Here is a 20,939-nt window from a genome sequence, read left to right as displayed (position 1 = left end):
TTACTTCTGAGGTGAGGCGGGCATTCTCTTCCCGCCGACTCATCTCGTTACTCTTTGCTTCTGTAATTTGGCACTTTAGGAACTCTATCTTGTGCCTCGTGTGGCTTTTGCCCTCGCTAGCTTCTTGGGTGAGATGTGCGTTTTCCTCCTGTAGCCTCATCTCACTGTCCCTAGCCTCTGTGACTCCCTGCACAAGACGCTCTATCTCTGCCTGGCATTTTGTGACCTCTAGTGTGAGGCGTGCATTTTCTTCCCACACCCTCATCCCACTATCTCTGGCCTCATTCACCTTTCTTATGAGGCGTTCTACCTCCGCCTGGCATTTTTCAAACTCTGACTCCCGATTCTTGGCCTCTGTAACCTCTTCCCGCAGCCTCATCTCACCCTTCTTAACCCAGCCACCTATAGTATAATAGGTCAGCTTACATGCTGCCACTAACTTCTGCAGGGCTACCCACAGACTGAAAGCAAGAAAAGCAAGAGCTGATGCTTTCTCCAGATCCAGACCAATTATCCTATCAAAAACTGCCTCCAGTCCTGCCGCGGTCGCCAATTTGTAGGTGGGCATCCTTTACCTGGTTTACGGTAATTTACCTGGTCAGGCAGCCTTTGCCACTGCACTGTGACCAATTTGAATCAGCGGTTTCGAATCGCTAAAAACCCCCCCTCCAGTTCTGACTGGAGGAACTTATAATTAATGATATATTAAAAACAGACAAATGGTCTGGATGCAAGAAAGTCAAATTTTATTAAAACTAAAGAAACTACACCACACGATCAAGGTAATCACGGTAAAATTGCTTAACAGGGGAAGGCAGATGGCAAAAACGAGGGATAAATGGCTACAATGTTAACCGTACAATCTTAGCAACATTTCCCTTAAATTACCACCCCTTTACTTCTCCCTAGATTGTCTTGCTAGTGGGTCAGAAGCCTTGCTCACCTGCAGTCCAAAGAGTAAAAGAGACAAAAAAGGGGGCAGAGGACTTCCTGGGCTTAATCTTTATACCCTGGGAGTCCCTGCTGTTTTCGCGCCGAAAAGTCCGAATACACAAGAGAAGGGCTTTTAACTTCCTCCATTCATACATGGAGACATCACGTAGTAGAATCAATTTCAGTGAATGGATGTGTGTTAACAACCCATTGTGCTTGCCGTCCGATGATTGGCTGATTCAAATGGGCCACTCCCCAGTGTAAACAAGCAGCTTGTAGGTTACCGGACCCACCCAATACCCCAGGGTGACTGACAGCTCGGGCTCCATTCAAACTTACAACAGGGCAGCGCTGAGCTTTTCATATGCTAACAGCCTGTCTGTCCTTTTCTGCTGCCTTTTAAAATTCTGTTTCCATGAGGTCTGTTCAGCCATTTTTATGCCCTGGGCAATTTAAACAGTCCAAAACTCAAGAGTACATCTTTTAATAAAATGTACAATCTTAAAGTGTGCGATTTTCACAAAGTTCTTTGATTCCAGTGTCCAAGTGCTGCCTAGCTTACGAGCTTTTTAACGCAGCCTTTTGCGGTTCTGGGTATGTTTTAAAACATTGTCCAACCCAGAGACAATTTAAGTCACACAAGTCTTCGTCCACGATGTGGATTAATATTTCCCGATCTTCGGGGGCTGAGGGGATTTTGCGACCCATACAGTGGTGGGTGAACGAGTAGAGACCATTGTCAAGGACAAAATTAATTCTCACTTGGAGAAGCATGGATTAATAAGGGGCAGCCAGTATGGATTTGTTAAAGGTAAATCGTGTCTGATTAACCTGATTGAGTTCTCTGATGAAGTAACAGAGGGTTGATGAAGGTAGTGCAGCAGATGTTGTATATATGGACTTTGAAAAGGCATTTGATAAAATACCACATAAGAGACTTACTCTGAAAATAGAAGCAGAGGGAATTAAAGGGCTGATGGTAATTTGGGTATATAATTGGCTAAGGGAGAGGAGGCAGTGAGCAGTGTTGAGGGATGTTTTTCTGACTGGAGGGAAGTATGCAGTGGGCTCCCCCAGGGGTCGGAATTAGGACCATTGCTTTTCTTGTTAGATATAAATGACCTGGACTTGGGAATAGGTGAACAATTTCAAAGTTTACGGATGATACTATTTACTATGTTGCCAAGTTTTGTGAGTGTAGTAGTAGCAGACTTCAGAAGGACAGAGACAGACTGTGAAATGAGCAGACACAAGGCAGATGAAATTAAATGAGGATAAGTGTGAAGTGATGCACTTTGGGAGAAACAACAGGGAGAGGCACTATAATCTAAATGGGACTATTTTGAGGGGGTGCAAGAGCAGAGGGACCTGGGGGTCCATATTCACAAGTCTTTGAAAGTGCCACGGCAAGTTGGTGAGGCGGTTCAGAAAGCGTATGGGATACTTGGCTTTGTAAACAGTGCCATTGAATACAAAAACAAGGAAGTTACACTAAACTTTTACAAATCACTAGTTAGGAACATAGGACAGGAGGAGGCCATTCAGCCCCTCGAGCCTGTTCCGCCATTCAATGAGATAAATGGTTCATTCTCAGACTGGCAATCAGTAACTAGTTGTGTTCCGCAGGGGTCAGTGCTGGGTCCCCAACTCTTTACAATCTATATTAACGATTTGGAGGAGGGGACCGAGTGTAACATATCAAAGTTTGCAGATGATACTAAAATGGGAGGGAAAGTAGTGAGTGAGGAGGACATAAAAAACCAGCAAGGGGACATAGACAGGCTAAGTAAGTGGGCAGAGATTTGGCAGATGGAATACAATACTGGAAAGTGTGAGGTTATGCACTTTGGCAGGAAAAATCGTAGAGCAATTTAATATCTTAATGGCAAGAAACTGGAAAGTACTGAAATACAAAGGGATCTGGGGGTCCTGGTGCACGAAACTCAAAAGGTTAGTATGCAGGTGCAGCAAGTGATTAAAAGGCCAATGGAATGTTGGCTTTCATTGCTAGGAGGATAGAATATAAAAATAGGGAGGTATTGCTTCAGTTGTACAAGGTATTGGTGAGACCGCACCTGGAATACTGCGTACAGTTTTGGTCTCCATACTTAAGAAAAGACATACTTGCTCTCGAGTCAGTACAAAGAAGGTTCACTCGGTTAATCCTGGGGATGAGGGGATGGACATATGAGGAGAGGTTGAGTAGATTGGGACTTTACTCATTGGAGTTCAGAAGAATGAGAGGCGATCTTATTGAAACATATAAGATTGTGAAGGGGTTGGATCGGGCGGATACGGGGAGGATGTTCTCGATGATGGGTGAAACTAGAACTAGGGAGCATAGTCTTAGAATAAGGGGCTGCTCTTTCAAAACTGAGATGAGGAGGAACTACTTCACTCAGAGGGTGGTAGGTCCATGGAATATTCTGCCCCAAAAGCTGTAGAAGCTACATCATTACATAAATTTAAAACAGAAATAGACAGTTTCCTAGAAGTAAAGGGAATTAAGGGTTACGGGGAGCGGGCAGGAATTTGGACATGAGTCTGGGTTCGGATCGGTCGTGGCCCTGTGGGTAGCGGAGCAGGCCCAGGGGCCGTGTAGCCTGATCCTGCTCCTATTTTGTGTGTCTAATTCCGTTAGATTCAGGAGATGGTTCTGTGATAGTGGATTGGCGGTTAGGATCAGATCAGCCATGATCTTATTGAATGGCGGGGCAGGCTAGAGGGGCCGATTGGCCTACTCCTGCTCCTATTTCTTATGTTCTTATGTTCTTATGAGATCATGGCTGATCTGCGACCTAACTCTATACACCCGCCTTTGGCCCATATCCCTTAATACCTTTGGTTAACAAAAACCTATCAATCTCAGATTTAAAATTAACAATTGATCGAGCATCAATTGCTGTTTGTGGAAGAGAGTTCCAAACTTCTACCACCCTTTGTGTGTAGAAGTGTTTCCCAATTTCACTCCTGAAAGGTCTGGCTCTAATTTTTAGACTCTGCCCCCTAGTCCTAGAATCCCCAACCAGCGGAAATAGTTTCTCTCTATCTACCCTATCAGTTCCCCTTAATATCCTGAAAACTTCGATCAGATCACCCCTTAACTTTCTAAATTCCAGGGATTACAACCCTAATTTGTGTAATCCCTCCTCGTAACTTAACCCTTGAAGTCCGGGTATCATTCTGGTAAACCTACGCTGCACTCCCTCCAAGGCCAATATATCCTTCCTAAGGTGTGATGCCCAGAACTGCTCACAGTGCTCCAGGTGTGGTCTAACCTGGGTTTTGTACAGCTGCAGGGTTTTGGCCTCAGCTGGAGTCTTGTGTACAGTTCTGGGCACCACACTTTAGGAAGGATGTCAAGGCCTTGGAGAGGATGCAGAGGAGGTTGACCAGGATGGTACCAGGGATGAGGGACTTCAGTTATGTGGAGAGACTGGAGAAGCTGGGATTGTTCCCTTAGAGCAGAGAAGATTAAGAGGAGACCTAATAGAGGTGTTCAAAATGATGAGGGGATTTGATCGAGCAAGTAGGGAGAAACTGTTCACTCTGGCAAGTGGGTCGGTAACCAAAGGTCACAGATTTAAAATAGTTGCTAAAAGAACTAGAGGGGAAATGAGGGGAGTTTTTTTCATAGAGGGTTGTTAAGATCTGGAACGCACCATCTGAAAGGATGCTGGAATCAGGTTCCACAGGAACTTTCAAACAGTAATTGGATGAGTCCTTAAAGAGGACTAGTTTGCAGAGTTCTGGGGATAAAGCTGGGGTGTGGGACTAAATTGGACAGCTCTTTCAAAGACACGATGGGCCGAATCACCTCCTTCTGTGCTGTTAGATTCTATGATCAGTGTGAAGTCTCTGGTGTCTCTTCAACTCCCCGGAGCTTTTAAAGCTCTTCCCACAGTCAGAACATTTAAAGGGCCTCTCGTCAGTGTGAACTCGCTGATGTGTCAGCAGGTTGGATGACTGAGTGAATCCCTTCCCACACACGGAGCAGGTGAACGGTCTCTCCCCAGTGTGAACTCGCCAATGTGCCAGCAGGTTGGATGAATCAGCGAATCCCTTCACACACACAGAGCAGCTGAACGGCCTCTCCCCAGTGTGTAGGTGTTGGTGTTTCTTGAGATCCCCGGAGCTTTTAAAAGTCTTCCCACACTCAGAACATTGCAAGAGTCTCTCCCCAGTGTGAACTCGCTGGTGTCCCTTCAGCTCCCCAGAGCTTTTAAAACTCTTCCCACAGTCAGAACATTTAAAGGGCCTCTCGTCAGTGTGAACTCGCTGATGTATCAGCAGGTTGGATGACTGAGTGAATCCCTTCCCACACACACAGCAAGTGAACTGTCTCTCCCCAGTGTGAACTCGCTGATGTGTCAGCAGGTTGGATGACTGAGTGAATCCCTTCCCACACACGGAGCAGGTTAACGGCCTCTCCCCAGTGTGTAGGTGTTGGTGTTTCTTGAGCTCCCCGGAGCTTTAAAAACTCTTCCCACACTCAGAACATAGCAAGAGTCTCTCCCCAGTGTGAACTCGCTGGTGTCCCTTCAGCTCCCCAGAGCTTTTAAAGCTCTTCCCACAGTCAGAACATTGAAAGGGTCTCTCGTCAGTGTGAACTCGCTGGTGCACCAGCACGCTGGAGGGCCGAGCGAATCCCTTCCCACACACGGAGCAGGTGAACGGCCTCTCCCCAGTGTGTAGGTGTTGGTGTATCTTCAAATACCTGGAGCTTTTAAAGCTCATCCCACAGTCAGAACATTTAAAGGGTCTCTCGTCAGTGTGAACTCGCTGATGTACCAGCAGGTAGGATGAATCAGTGAATCCCTTCCCACACACAGAGCAGGTGAACGACGTCTCCCCAGTGTGAACTCGCTGATGCACCAGCACGTGGGATGAATTAGTGAATCCCTTCCCACACATGGAGCAGGTGAATGGCCTCTCCCCAGTGTGTAGGAGCCAGTGTCTATTCAGCTCCTGGGGGCTTTTAAAGCTCTTCCCACAGTCAGAACATTTAAAGGGTCTCTCGTCAGTGTGAATAAGTTGGTGTCGCTTTAGTTCCCCAGGGCTTTTAAAGCTCTTCCCACAGTTAGGACACTGAAATGGTCTCTCATCAGTGTGAACAAGCTGGTGTCCCTTCATTTCCCTGGGGCTTTTAAAGCTCGTCCCACAGTCAGAACATTGAAATGGTCTCTCATCAGTGTGAACAAGCTGGTGTCCCTTCAGATACCGAGCGCTTTTAAAGCTCTTCCCACAGTCAGAACATTGAAATGGTCTCTCATCAGTGTGGACAAGTTGGTGTAGCTTTAGTTCCCCGGGGCTTTTAAAGCTCTTCCCACAGTCAGAACATTGAAATGGTCTCTCCTCAGTGTGATCTCCCTGGTGTGCTTGCAGGTGGGATGAACAAACAAATCCCTTTCCACACACGGAGCAGGTGAACAGACTGTCCCTGGTGTGACTGCGCCATTGAACTTCCAAAGCTGACGGGGAACTGAAGCCCTTCCCGCCATCCCCGCCTTTACCCGGTTTCTCCCCGGTGTGACGGTGCACGTGTCTCACCAGGTCAGGCGATCGGCTGAATCCACGTCCACACACTGAACACGTGTGCGGTTTGTCTGCGTTGCAATCGCTGCTCTCTCCTACCATGTGCAAAGGCCGATGATATTCAGGTCCTGATGAATCCAGCGACTCTGTCAGACCTTGACGTGGTGTTTGGTCTCAGCTTCCCGCCTGTAACTGCTCCACTTCTATAACCCTGTAAATTGAGATCAGAAAAGGATCAGAGGCAAACTGTTGTTCAATTTTTCCCTTTCCGAACCTAGGGGCAGTGAAGCCAATTTTCAGGCCCCAGCTGCTGCACAAGTTGGTTGAAAGGATCAGCAGTAATGGCGGCTGTAATACCCACAAGGCCCCGGCTCTGCAGAAAGTGCTCTGTTGATTCTGAGTCCCGCGCATGTGCTCATGGCCCCCGCGCGCTCCCTCCTGCTCTACAATCGCCCGCCCCGATTGGCCCACAACACGCATGCTCAGCACACAAAACCCCGCGGTTGGAACATCGGGCGTGCATGCGGAGCCACAACATCTGGTACACGTGAGCGGCTCAGGTGGGGGCGAGTCGGTGTTCCGCCTCAGCCGCCAGGGAGGTGCGCATGTGCAAGAGGACCCAACATTCTTCCCATCAGCAATCACTCCCTCGTTTCTTTAATAAAAACAGAAAATGCTGGAAATACTCAGCAGGTCAGGCAGCACCTGTGGAGAGAGAAACAGATTTAACGTTTCAGGTCGATGACCTTTCGTCAGAACTGCTTGCTCTTTATTGTCAGCCAGTGGCTCAGTGGGCAGCACTCGCGCCTCTGAGTCAGAAAGTTGTGGGTTCATAGTCCCACTCCAGAGACTTGAGCACAAAAATCCAGGCTGACACTCCAGTGCAGTGCTGAGGGAGTGCTGCACTGTCGGAGGTGCCGTCTTTCGGATGAGATGTTAAATTGAGGCCCTGTTTGCTCTCTCAGGTGGATGTAAAAATCCCATGGCATTATTTCAGGAAAGAAAGACTTGCATTTATATAGTGCCACCAGATATCCTAAAGTGCTTTACAGCCAATGAAGTACTACAATGAAGTAGTTACTGTTGTAATGTGGGAAAGAGCAGGGGAATTATCCCCAGTGTCTGAGCCAATGTTTATCCCTCAATCAACATAAAAAATGATAGATTATCTGGTCATTATCACAGTGCTGTTTGTGGGAGCTTGCTGTGCGCTAACTGACTGCTGTATTTCCTACATTACAACAGTGACTACACTGCAAAAGTACTTCGTTGGCTGTAAAGCACTTTGGGACGTCAGGTGCTGGTGAAAGGCACTATATAAATGCAAGTCTTTCTTCCTTCACTGGTCTCACCAGCGACCTCTTCTGGCAGTTGGTTGATGACAGCCGAGAGTCCACGCATGCGCACAGGGAGCGGTGGTTTGGGCCGAGTCCGGCACAGTCACCCCTCCCGGTCACCAAGGTTAATGACCGCGCATCCCCAGAGGAGACCAACCCCGCTCCCCCACTCGGAGCTGCGCCTGCGCACTCGGATCCTGCCGGACGGAGTCGGCGTGGGGCCATTCCGGGGAAAGGCCTTGGTGTCGGTTCCAGAGTCCCGATCGGTGACGCAAAGTGAGTTTTCTCCACTCCGATTGGGTGGAGAATGGCGCGGGGTGGATCGGGAGAGAATCGAGAGAAATAGAAAAACCTCAGAGTCCGCGAGGCCCCAGACCGAGCGGCGGCACTTGGACGGTGCACGTGATCTCCTCGGGGACACGTCACCCGGGCCCGTGGCCTGATTGATGGCAGCTTCCCACCAATAGGGAGCGAGCGGGGCGGGGCTGGAGGAGCGAGCCGGCGGCGGGTCCTCCAACCAATCGGGCAGCCCGAGGGGCGGGACTAGCAGCACCCAGTGGGCGGGGCTGGAGGAGCGAGCCGGCGGCGGGTCCTCCAACCAATCGGGGAGCCCGAGTGGCGGGACTAGTGCCGGCTGATTGTCTGATCCGCAGGGCAGCGAGTTTCTCCAGTCCCTTGTTCAGGGCCCGGGGCCCGGGGAGGCTGTGGGCCTTTATTCCCCGCATTGGACACAAGGCTCTTTGTCTCAGGCATAGGGTGACGTCACACTGAAACTTTCCGCCCTCCTTTACAAAGATGGCTGCCATTAACCTGGGCCTGTAAGGGGAAGAAATCCCCGCAACTGCAAACATGGGATCTTCAAGTTATTATTCGGGGGCTTGCCTCCTGCACGAGTTGTTTATGAAGCCTCCCCACCCACCCATCGCGCTCCCGGCTTCAGCTCCTCTCCATCTCCAGTAACGCACTGCGCATGCTCAATATACCGGTCCCTCCTGCGCCTGCACGCTGGGCTCTTGTAGTCTGGGTGCGGCACGTGGTCCACCGTGGGGAATGCTGGGTAAAAGACCAGATTAGTGAATGGAACATGATTTACTGCGATCAGATTGAGGACTGAACCATGTTCATTCTAGTAGTCATGGTTTGTTTCTGCTGATCTTAATAACTCCTGTATCTGCGCTGGAGATTAATATTCTGTTTAAATAGTGAATAAATAAAGCTCGAGGAACAGCACCTCATCTTTCGATTCAGCACTTTACAGCCTTCTGGACTCAACATTGAGTTCAACAATTTCAGACTTTAACCCTTACTCCCATTTTACATGCTGTATGATTTTGCCATCCCCATTTGCAACATTTTCCAAGACTCGGTTTCACAGCCACATTTCTTTCCTCAGCACCTGTCTCCGGTTCCAACTTATTCCACGTGGATTCCAACTGAACTTCCACCCTTCGTGTTTCAGATCCACCCAGGATAACTTTCCTGCCTCTTACCTTAGCAATATCTGTTACATCTCCAGCTTTTTCCAGTTCTGATGAAGGGTCCCAGACCTGAAACGTTAACTCTGTTTCTCTCTCCACGGATCCTGCCTGGCCTGCTGAGTATTTCCAGCATTTTCTGTTGTTATTTCAGTGAATAAATAAGCTTTGTTTCAAACACACAGTGTGTCAAGTATTTGATTTCTCCATGATAAGAGAAGTCGAATTGATGTTCTGTTCCAGACTGTTTAATTTTCGGGCCTTTTCTTACTCGAGATTATTTCCGTTCTCATCTCGTTCGCCTTCTACCACATCAAACCCCAAGCTTGCTCCGTTTGAGTACACAACTTGTGGGTGTCATAGACTGAACTGTAGTGTCTCACTTACACTCAACTGCCATCAACTGGTCCAGGCAGCGGGCGGTCAAGGGGGTCGTTCGGCCCGACTGCCTGCCTCTCTTCCGGTGGCCCTGGAGATGGAGCACATGGTGTCCGCCGGCAGGCTCGAGGCCTTCCGCGACCAGTGGGCGCTGCGGGGACTGGAGTGTATCATCACCCCGGCCAACACAATTTTAATTTAATTTGTTAACTTTCATTTAATGGTTTTTTAAGTTACAGTTTATTTGTTTATGGTCCCTACAAAAGAGTAAACTCATCTGCACACCGCAGGGACTGGAGTGCTTATCACCACAGGTAATGAAATGTTAATTGAATTATTAAGTTTCCTTTAATGTTTTAAGTTAAGCTACAGTTTATTTGTTAACACAAAAGAGCACACTCAACTGCAATTCCTTTGAACCATAACTTTTTAGAACTACTTGCATAAGTTTTGAAATCTGTTATTATCCGTATCATTTAACCCTTTGTGGATTCGATTTAGTAAAACTCCTCCACACGGACTGCACGTGATAACCTTTGAAAGGTTCTGATCTTTGTAGTAGTAATTTCTGAGCTTGATGGTCTAGTTGATTTAATCTCTTGTTACTAACATACATTGCACTATTTCTTTCATCGAGATAATTATTTCAAATACTTCCATTATCAGGTCTTTATTTCCTCCATTGATCCCTGTCAATGGTCCTTTGTTAGGGGCTGGGGTTAGGGTGTAGGCTTAGGGGTTAGTGGTTGTGGCTCTTGGTTATTGGTTAGGATTGGGGTTACTGGTTGGGGCCAGTGGTTATTGGTTAGGATTGGGGTTAGTGGTTGGGGCTAGTGGTTATTGGTTAGGATTGGGGTTAGTAGTTGGGGCCAGTGGTTATTGGTTAGGATTGGGGTTAGTGGTTGGGGCCAGTGGTTATTGGTTAGGATTGGGGTTAGTGGTTGGGGCCAGTGGTTATTGGTTAGGATTGGGGTTAGTAGTTGGGGCCAGTGGTTATTGGTTAGGATTGGGGCTAGTGGTTGGGGTTAGTGGTTATTGGTTAGGATTGGGGTTAGTGGTTGGGGCCAGTGGTTATTGGTTAGGATTGGGGTTAGTGGTTGTGGGTAGTGGTTATTGGTTAGGATTGGGGTTAGTGGCTGGGGTTAGTGGTTATTGGTTAGGATTGGGGTTAGTGGTTGGGGTTAGTGGTTATTGGTTAGGATTGGGGTTAGTGGTTGGGGTTAGTGGTTATTGGTTAGGATTGGGGTTAGTGGTTGGGGCCAGTGGTTATTGGCTAGGATTGGGGTTAGTGGTTGCGGCCAGTGGTTATTGGTTAGGATTGGGGTTAGTTGTTGGGGCTAGTGGTTATTGGTTAGGATTGGGGTTAGTGGTTGGGGTTAGTGGTTATTGGTTAGGATTGGGGTTAGTGGTTGGGGCTAGTGGTTATTGGTTAGGATAGGGGTTATTGGTTGGGGTTAGTGGTTATTGGTTAGGATTGGGGTTAGTGGTTGGGGCCAGAGGTTATTGGTTAGGATTGGGGTTAGTGGTTGGGGCTAGTGGTTATTCGTTAGGATTGGGGTTAGTGGTTATTGGTTAGGATTGGGGTTAGTTGTTGGGGCCAGTGGTTATTGGCTGGATTGGGGTTAGTGGTTCGGGCTAGTGGTTATTGGTTAGGATTGGGGTTAGTGGTTGGGGTTAGTGGTTATTGGTTAGGATTGGGGTTAGTGGTTGGGGCCAGTGGTTATTGGTTGGATTGGGGTTAGTGGTTGGGGTTAGTGGTTATTGGTTAGGATTGGGGTTAGTGGTTGGGGCTAGTGGTTATTGGTTAGGATTGGGGTTAGTGGTTGGGGCTAGTGGTTATTGGTTAGGATTGGGGTTAGTGGTTGGGGTTAGTGGTTATTGGTTAGGATTGGGGTTAGTGGTTGGGGTTAGTGGTTATTGGTTAGGATTGGGGTTAGTGGTTGGGGTTAGTGGTTATTGGTTAGGATTGGGGTTAGTGGTTGGGGCTAGTGGTTATTGGTTAGGATTGGGGTTAATGGTTGGGGCTAGTGGTTACTGGTTAGGATTGGGGTTAGTGGTTGGGGCTAGTGGTTATTGGTTAGGATTGGGGTTAGTTGTTGGGGCTAGTGGTTATTGGTTAGGATTCGGGTTAGTGGTTGGGGCTAGTGGTTATTGGTTAGGATTGGGTTTAGTGGTTGGGGCCAGTGGTTATTGGTTAGGATTGGGGTTAGTGGTTGGTGCCAGTGGTTATTGGTTAGGATTGGGGTTAGTGGTTGGGGCTAGTGGTTATTGGTTAGGATTGGGGTTAGTGGTTGGGGCTAGTGGTTATTGGTTAGGATTGGGGTTAGTGGTTATTGGTTAGGATTGGGGTTAGTGGTTGAGGCCAGTGGTTATTGGTTAGGACTGGGGTTAGTGGTTGGGGCTAGTGGTTATTGGTTAGGATTGGGGTTAGTGGTTGGGGCTAGTGGTTATTGGTTAGGATTGGGGTTAGTGGTTGAGGCCAGTGGTTATTGTTTAGGATTGGGGTTAGTGGTTGGGGTTAGTGGTTATTGGTTAGGATTGGGGTTAGTGGTTATTGGTTAGGATTGGGGTTAGTGGTTGGGGCTAGTGGTTATTGGTTAGGATTGGGGTTAGTGGTTGGGGCTAGTGGTTACTGGTTAGGATTGGGTTAGTGGTTGGGGCTAGTGGTTATTGGTTAGGATTGGGGTTAGTTGTTGGGGCTAGTGGTTATTGGTTAGGATTGGGGTTAGTGGTTGGGGCTAGTGGTTATTGGTTAGGATTGGGGTTAGTAGTTGGGGTTAGTGGTTATTGGTTAGGATTGGGGTTAGTGGTTGGGGTTAGTGGTTATTGGTTAGGATTGGGGTTAGTGGTTGGGGGTTAGTGGTTATTGGTTAGGATTTGGGTTAGTTGTTGGGGCTAGTTGTTATTGGTTAGGATTGGGGTTAGGGTCTAATTGGAGCCTGAGCGGGCCAAGTGATATACGAGGTCGACGCGTTACCCAACTTAGACTTATGTGAATAAACTCACACAACCAAATAGTTTGAGAGAAGTAAAAATGCACAGTTTAATGTAGAGAGCGCTCTGGGAGAAGAAGAACAGTAGACCCCGCGGTCTCAGCTGCCAGCTTCTCGGTTTTACAATAGTAGCCGAGCTTCTTTTATACAGTTTAAAAACAGGAAAGGTACCAGATCAGCAGTTATTACATTAATTCCTTGGCCAATCTGGTACTTTAGCATCCTTCAACTTTGGCCAATCCGATACCTTAGCAACCCTTAATCACATTCTGTCAAAAACAAGTTAATTATATTATTATACCGTTAGCTAGCTTCTTTCACAAACAACTTAATTATATTAATGTTAGCTAGCTTCTTTCATGTGACATGTTGGTATTTTGCAACCCTATTCTCAGTGAGACCTATGTCCTGCCAGTTGCGTAACCCCGCCCTTAAACACCCTTTACCTCCCTTGTTCTTCCTAAACATAATTTTTCGCTCTTACAGTTTTACCCCAACAGTTGACTAGCCGTTCCTGTCTTACGTCTGTACAAGTGATATCACAAGTTGGTGCAAGCAGATCAAGTCAGCTGTCTGTTATGCCAGTGTCTGCAAAATGTCAATAAATGTCAAGTATTTCAGCAGGCACTACGGTGCCATTTTAAATTTTCCTCCAACAGCTCCTCCTTTTGGTCCTGGAGCACGATCCTCTTGCTCCCAGATGACCATCGTTCTTCGTTTCTTCACAGGGTTGGTTTACAACCACTGACTCATCTCGTGAGAACCGGCCGTTCCGGCCACATCATCATACGTTTCTTTTTCTTCACCCGTATTTCTGGGCAGAAGGTCGGTGTATTCTTCGACAGAAGCTACTGGCAGCACAGCTTTCACAGCAGTTTGACAGCACATTTTAATGATACTCAATGCACAGCACAGCAGTATACATATCACAACCATGATCAATATCATTTGCATTAGCCAAGCACCCCAGCCTGATCCTCCCAGTAACCAATCAAACCATCCACCTCCAATATTGGATTGATGGAGCAAAGCTACTTGTTTTTGAATATGGTCCGCTAGGTTGGTAATATTTTCAGAACTGTCTGGGATATATGTACAGCATTCTGCTCCGATCATGGCACGTGTACCTCCCTGTGCAGCTAGTAGGTAATCTAGTGCCATTCTATTTTGTAGGGCAACAGTTCTTAGGGCTACCATTTCGGCACTCATCTCTCTCAGGGATTCAGCCATGTCATTGGCTACTCCCTCAATTATGGTTGCCAATAACCATATTTCTTGAGAAATAAACACTATTCCAGCCATGGGGAACATAGCTCCTAGTACCACCTGCCAGGTGGGAAGTTCTCTTTTAGTACGAGTATGCTTGTGGTGGTCTTTCAATTCCTTTATGTGGTGTACGTATGGTACTATATACCCCAAATAGCATGATCCTGCCCAATTCTCTGGTAGCCAGGGGTATGCTCTGTGACCGCATATGAAGTATGTCCCATTATAGGCTGTCATTATCTGTCCCGGTTGTTCAGGGTTTATGTTGGCGCGGAAGACGGTAAAACCCATCTGGTTTTCAGTATCTGTTCAACTGGTCCCATTCCATGGTTTATTATTGGTCAAATTCATCAAATTGGTAGTATTGAACCACCAGCTTTCCATGGAATTTCCTGCATTATATGTGGTAAAATTTTGTATAAAATGACTTTTTCCCACATCAATTCTGATCCCTTCAGTCTGTTCTGTACCGCGCTCCCAACATATCTCCCCGATCGGCTGGCCCTTTCCTGACGTATTGTTAAGAACTAAAAAGGGGGGTTCTTTCGTATAATCATATGTTGGCTTATACCATTCTTTAAAATTTTCGAACGAATATCCTCCCCCCTGGAACACATTCCTTAGGCTAGTCCATTTCTGTTCCCATGTTTTTCCGAAGGTGGATAAGGTGGTATTTTTCTGTTTCGTATGATTTTTATTAATTATCCATTCTGCCATATCTGTGAGGTTCAAGGGTATCCCTCCTTTCGCATGAGTGGGAGTATGGCGACATACCCAACAGGCATCTATCCCACTCAGTTTGGATTACTTATATTACATTTATAAAAACGTATTTACATGCAGCTCCCTTTTCTTGCGGGAGTTAAGTATACCTTCCGTGACAATACCAATTAACGCAACTATACATAAAACACTTAACAGCCTCATGTTGTTTTGGGGCTGTCACCGTTTGCTTGCAGTATTCAATTTGTAGGTTTAAATTACATGGTTTTTTTCTCTCGGGAACAATTTATGGGTTATAGACTTTTAATTGGGTCCAATGTTTCCACTTTCCTACACCCCTTATGTCCAGACAGGCACAGGTGTCTCCACTGATTATAACCTCATAGGGTCCAGACCATTTTGGGGCAAATCCCGGTTTTCCAGGTAAGTTTTTTAACATTACCTTAGATCCAGCGGGTGGAACCTCGGGGAGCATTTGTAATTTCAGCTCCTCGTCCCTTTCCTGTTGACGGTTCCTAACCCCCGCCCTCATTTCTTTTAGTTGGTTACTTAGTTCCAACACATATCGTTTTAGCCTGTCTTTTAAGGGCCCCACATCTGCTCCACCTGTTATAATGCCTTCTGGTAATTGCATTGCTTGTCCTGTCATTAGTTCATAAGGGGTTAGTCCAGTGGTACGATTGGAAGTTGCTCTCAACTTCATTAATATTATGGGTAACACCTCCACCCATGTTTTTCCAGTTTCGGCTATAGCTTTGGCCAGAGCTAATTTCAAAGTTCTGTTCATTCTCTCTACCATCCCGGAGCTTTCGGGGTGGTAAGGTATGTGGAATTTCTGTTTGATTCCCATCAATTTGCAAATGGTTTTTACCACTGTTCCAGTAAAGTGCGTTCCTTGATCAGAATCTATTTGCAATGGTACTCCCCACCTTGGGATAACTTCTTCTGCCAAAAGACGCGCAACTGTTAATGCGGTACAATTTCGGGTAGGAAAAGCCTCTACCCACCTTGTAAACTGATCAATTATTACTAAACAATATATTTTTCCATGTGATGATGGCAGGGGGCCAGTAAAGTCAATTTGTAAGTGTTCCCAAGGTCCCCTAGGTTGAGGCTGATGTGCCATTCTAATTTTTACAGGCCTGCCTGGATTATATTGGTGTGGAGATGCCGGAGTTGGACTGGGGTGGACAAATGTAAGAAGTCACACAACACCAGGTTATAGTCCAACAGCTTTATTTGAAATCACAAGCTTTCAGAGCGCTGCCCCTTCACCTGAAGAAGGAGCAGCGCTCCGAAAGCTTGTGATTTCAAATAAAGCTGTTGGACTATAACCTGGTGTTGTGTGACTTCTTACATTGGATTATATTGTGCACACGTCACACACCGGTGTCAGTGTTTTGCTATATCTCTTCCCATTCCAGGCCACCACCAATCTCTTGAGAGAGCTTCCTGCATGGCATCTCGTCCTGAATGCGTCAGGCCATGATGCAGATCCAGTAACGTTAACCTTACACACTCTGGTGCTAATACTTTAGTATCCTTCCTCCAGTTTCCATCTGATCCTTGTACTGGCCCTTTCTGTTTCCATTCATCCTTTTCTACTGGCGGGGTATCTTTCTGCAATTTCTGTATTTCAATTTCTTCCATTTGTACGCTCCCTACGGGATAACTGTCTTCCTCTTCCTCTAATTCTAGAGCTGCCTTGGCCGCCAAATCGGCCGCCTGATTACCCTGTTGCTTTAGCCAGTCAGGGTTACCCTGTTCTGGGGCCTTCTGGTGTGCCTTTATTTTTATAACGGCTACCTTACTTGGTTTTGCCGCCGCATCTAATAAGGCTCTTATTCATTGTTGATGTTTAATAGGTTCCCCAGTAGTGGTTACAAATCCACGTCTTCCCCAGGCTGTCATATAGTCATAGAGTCATAGAGTCATAGAGTTTTACAGCACAGAAAGAGGCCCTTCGGCCCATCGTGTCTGCGCCGCCCATCCCTCCCTGTCCAGTCTAATCCCATTTTCCAGCATTTGGTCCATAGCCTTGTATGCAATGGCATTTCAAGTGCTCATCCAAATGCTTCTTGAATGTTGTGAGGGTTCCTGCCTCTACCACCCTTTCAGGCAGTGAGTTCCAGCTTCCAACCACCCTCTGGGTGAAAAAGTTCCTCCTCAAATCCCCCCTAAATCTCCTGCCCCTTACCCTGAATCTGTGCCCCCTTGTTATTGACCCCCCTACTAAGGGGAAAAGTTCCTCTTTATCTACCCTATCTATGCCCCTCATCATTTTGTACACCTCAATCAGGTCCCCCCTCAGCCTTCTTTGCTCCAAGGAAAACAACCCCAGCCTGTCCAGTCTCTCTTCATAGCTGAGGCACTCCATCCCAGGTAACATCCTGGTGAATCTTCTCTGCACCCTCTCCAAAGCAATCACATCCTTCCTATAGTGAGGCGACCAGAACTGTACACAGTACTCCAGCTGTGGCCTCACCAGCGTTTTGTACAGCTCTATCATAACCTCCCTGCTCTTATATTCTATGCCTCTGCTAATGAAGGCAAGTATCCCATAAGCCTTTTTAACCACCTTATCTACCTGTTCCGCTGCCTTCAGGGAATTTTGTACATGTACACCAAGGTCCCTCTGACCCTCTGTACTTCCCAGGGTCCTACCACTCATTGTGTATTCCCTTGCCTTATTTGTCCGTCCAAAATGCATCACCTCGCACTTTTCCGGGTTAAATTCCATTTGCCACTTTTCCGCCCATCTGACCAACCCGTTAATATTGTCCTGTAGCCGGAGGCTTTCCTCCTCGCAATTTACCACCCCACCAATTTTCGTGTCATCCGCGAACTTACTGATCATACCCTTTACATTCTCATCCAAATCATTAATGTAGATCACAAACGGCAAGGGACCCAGCACCGATCCCTGAGGTACCCCACTGGACACAGGCTTCCAGTCACAAAAGCAACCTTCGACCATCACCCTCTGCCTCCTGCCACTCAGCCAGTTTAGGATCCAACGCGCCAAGGCCCCCTGGACCCCATGGGCTCTTACCTTCTTGACCAGTCTCCTATGCGGGACCTTGTCAAAAGCTTTACTGAAGTCCATGTAAACCACATCCACAGCATTTCCCTCATCCACACACCTCGTCACCCCCTCGAAAAATTCAATCAGATTGGTCAGACATGATTTACCCTTGACAAAGCCATGCTGACTATCCCCGATTAATCCTTGCCTCTCCAAGTGGAGACTAATTTTGTCCCTCAGAATTTTTTCCAATAATTTCCCTACCACAGATGTTAGGCTCACTGGCCTGTAATTCCCTGGTTTATCCCTGCTACCCTTCTTGAATAATGGTACTAGTCATGTACTACCCCAAAGGCGTACCGGCTATCTGTATAAATATTGACAGTTTTTCCTTCTGCTAATTCAAGGGCTTTGGTTAGGGCGACTATCTCCGCAACCTGTGCGGATAGTCCTCCTTCTAATCGCCCGGATTTTACTGTTTTAAGAGGATTGTCCACTATTGCCCAGCCTGTTCTAGGTAAGCCGTTAATATGTTTGCGGGATCCATCTACATAGAAGACCTCTTCTGTCTGTTCCAAAGCTTCTTCCTTAATCCAACTTTCCTCAGCTTCCTCATCTATATCCCCACACTTATGTGGTTCTCCTTCGTTTAACATTCCTGCGGCTGGGTTAACTCCGGTGTCCCGAATTATTCCTACTGATTTATCCGCTGGTACTAATATGGCTTCCCATCTTGCCCTCCTCATATTTGAAACTGACCTTAATCTTCCGGTATTTAACATTTCTACCAAGGTGTGTTTGGTATGGAGGATAATTTCTCCTGTCATTACGATGGGCTCACTAACTTTTACCGCCCATGCTGCACAATCCAGGGCAGCTACACACCGCGAAAGTCCGGCTGCTGCCGGACATCGTCGTGTGGAATAATAGGCTACCGGTCTATTATCACCCCCGTGGTCTTGAGTGACTACCGCAGCGTAGAAGCCTCCTTCATTTTCACAATAGATGTGAAATGGCTTACCTATATTGGGTAATCCTCATCCTGGAGCTAATGTTAAGGCAGTTTTTAGTTCGGTATACGCATTTTCTTGTTCCGATCCCCATTCTATCTGATCGAGGGCCGCTTTCCCTCCTTTTAATAATCTTTGTATTGGCTCCGCTATTTTAGCAAAGTTGGGGATGAAGTTCCTACTATAGTTAAAGAGTCCTAATACTTTCCTAACTCCTCTAACTGTACTGGGTCTGGGCATAGCCCGTATAGCCGCTTTTCTATCTTCTGGCATTGTTTTAGTTCCTTGCGAAATTTTATGGCCCAAATAGGTTACTTCTGATTTCCCAACTTGCGCTTTTTTGGGGTTCACTTTAAACCCTTTACTATTTAGTGCTCATAACAGCAAATCGAGTGCACAATTGTGGTCTTCCTCCTTCTCTGAAGCAATGAGGAGGTTGTAGTGTCCGTGTGTAGATAAAGACACTGAAGACAGGAGTTGGTTCATAGGTATTTACTAAGCAAGTCTGGGGGGGGTTCTAAAGGATATACACAATACACAGGCTTATATAGCCCAAGTGGCAATTACCGGCATTACGCACACCTGGGGCTCTTAAAGGCACATACACCACAATTGCTCTTAAAGGCACATACACCACAATTCCTCCCCTTCTAGCTAACTAGTACATCATATTTTAAGTAATTATTAATTACATGTTATATGCAAAATAATATACATTGCTGTATTAATTAATTATAAGTTAGTCTCTCAGGAGGCTTCCTGACTCGGTCCGGATAACGCCTCGGGGGTGTAGTAGTTTCTGGTGGTGTAGTAGGTTCTTCTGGCAAGGCTGATTCGGCTTGAAGGCCAGTGTCGGGTTCATCGGGTTCCAGTATCACCAGATCGGAGGTAGATATGGGTATCTCTACTTCATCGTTAGATGTATAGCGTGGTGGTGTAGGTTGTCCCTTTTCGGATGACTTGATGATTTGGTCAGCATGGCGCCTTATTATGCTTTCTCCGATGTCCATGGTATACATCAGTGGTCCTAGTCGTGTGCAGATAGTTCCAGGCTGCCATTTCTCGGTACGGTAGTCCCGGGCCAAAACCGGTTGGCCTATCTGGAAGGCCCTAGTTGGCCTTTCATTCATGCCCTGAAACTGCCGGTTCTCCACGTCCCTTCGGATGTTGGGCTTGACCAAATCCAGCCGGCATTTTAGGTTTCTATTGTAGAACATCATGGCGGGAGTTTGGTTTGTAACCATATGTGTTGCATTCCTATATGCAAATAAGAAGTTATCCACCTTGTGCTGAAGTTTTATGTCTTCATTACCCATGGCCTTTATGGCCTTCTTGAAGGTCTGGACAAACCTTTCAGCCAATCCGTTGGTGGCGGGATGGTATGGGGCGGACGTGTAGTGCTTTACCCCATTGTTCTTTAAGAACTTTCTGAATTCTTCGGACACAAATTGCGGTCCATTATCAGAACATATCTGTTCCGGCAGCCCATTCCTGGCAAATATGGTCCTTAATACTGTGATGGTTTTTTCTGTGGTGGTGGAGGACATCTTTATTACCTCCGGCCACTTGGAGTGTGCATCAACTGCGATTAAGAACATTGAGTCCATAAATGGACCAGCAAAGTCGATGTGCACCCTTTGCCAGGGAGATGAGGGCCACTCCCATGGATGTAGAGGGGCCTGTGGCGGAGCATTTTGGACCTTCTGGCATCCTAGGCAGCTCTTGGTCATGTCTTCGATGTCTCCATCGATACCTGGCCACCATACAAACGCCCTAGCTAGGTTCTTCATTTTCGCTCCACCCAGATGCCCCTCGTGAAGCTCCTTTAGCACTTTATCCTGGAGTTTGGGTGGAATCACCACTCTGGATCCACACATCAAGGTTCCTCGGCACACTGACAGCTGTTCTCTTCTTTGTGAGAATGCTGGCAACAGTGGTTCGCCATGTGCTGGCCATCCCTTCACTGTTAAATCGTAGACCCGTGAGAGAGTAGGGTCATTTCTTGTCTCCCTTTCAATGGCAGAATTTGTCACCGGTAGACATTCCACTATGGTAGAGTGGAATATCTCTACTGGGTCTACTGTAGGTGCCTCTTCTATCGTTGGCAATGGCAGGTGTGATAAACCATCAGCATTCCCATGCTGTTTTGACCCTTTGTATTCAATGTTGTATTGGTGTGCCCCTAGAAAAAGGGACCACCTCTGTAGTCTTTGTGCCGTCATAATGGGGACACCTTTCTTAGGGTTGAATATGGAGATGAGGGG

This window comes from Somniosus microcephalus, unplaced genomic scaffold, assembly GCF_052327205.1.
Source record: "Somniosus microcephalus isolate GS21.2 unplaced genomic scaffold, FLI_Smic_1.0 unresolved_chr9, whole genome shotgun sequence".
Classification (NCBI taxonomy): Eukaryota; Metazoa; Chordata; class Chondrichthyes; order Squaliformes; family Somniosidae; genus Somniosus; species Somniosus microcephalus.
The sequence above is the reverse complement of the archived record's forward strand: the minus strand, read 5'-3'. Positions refer to the sequence as shown.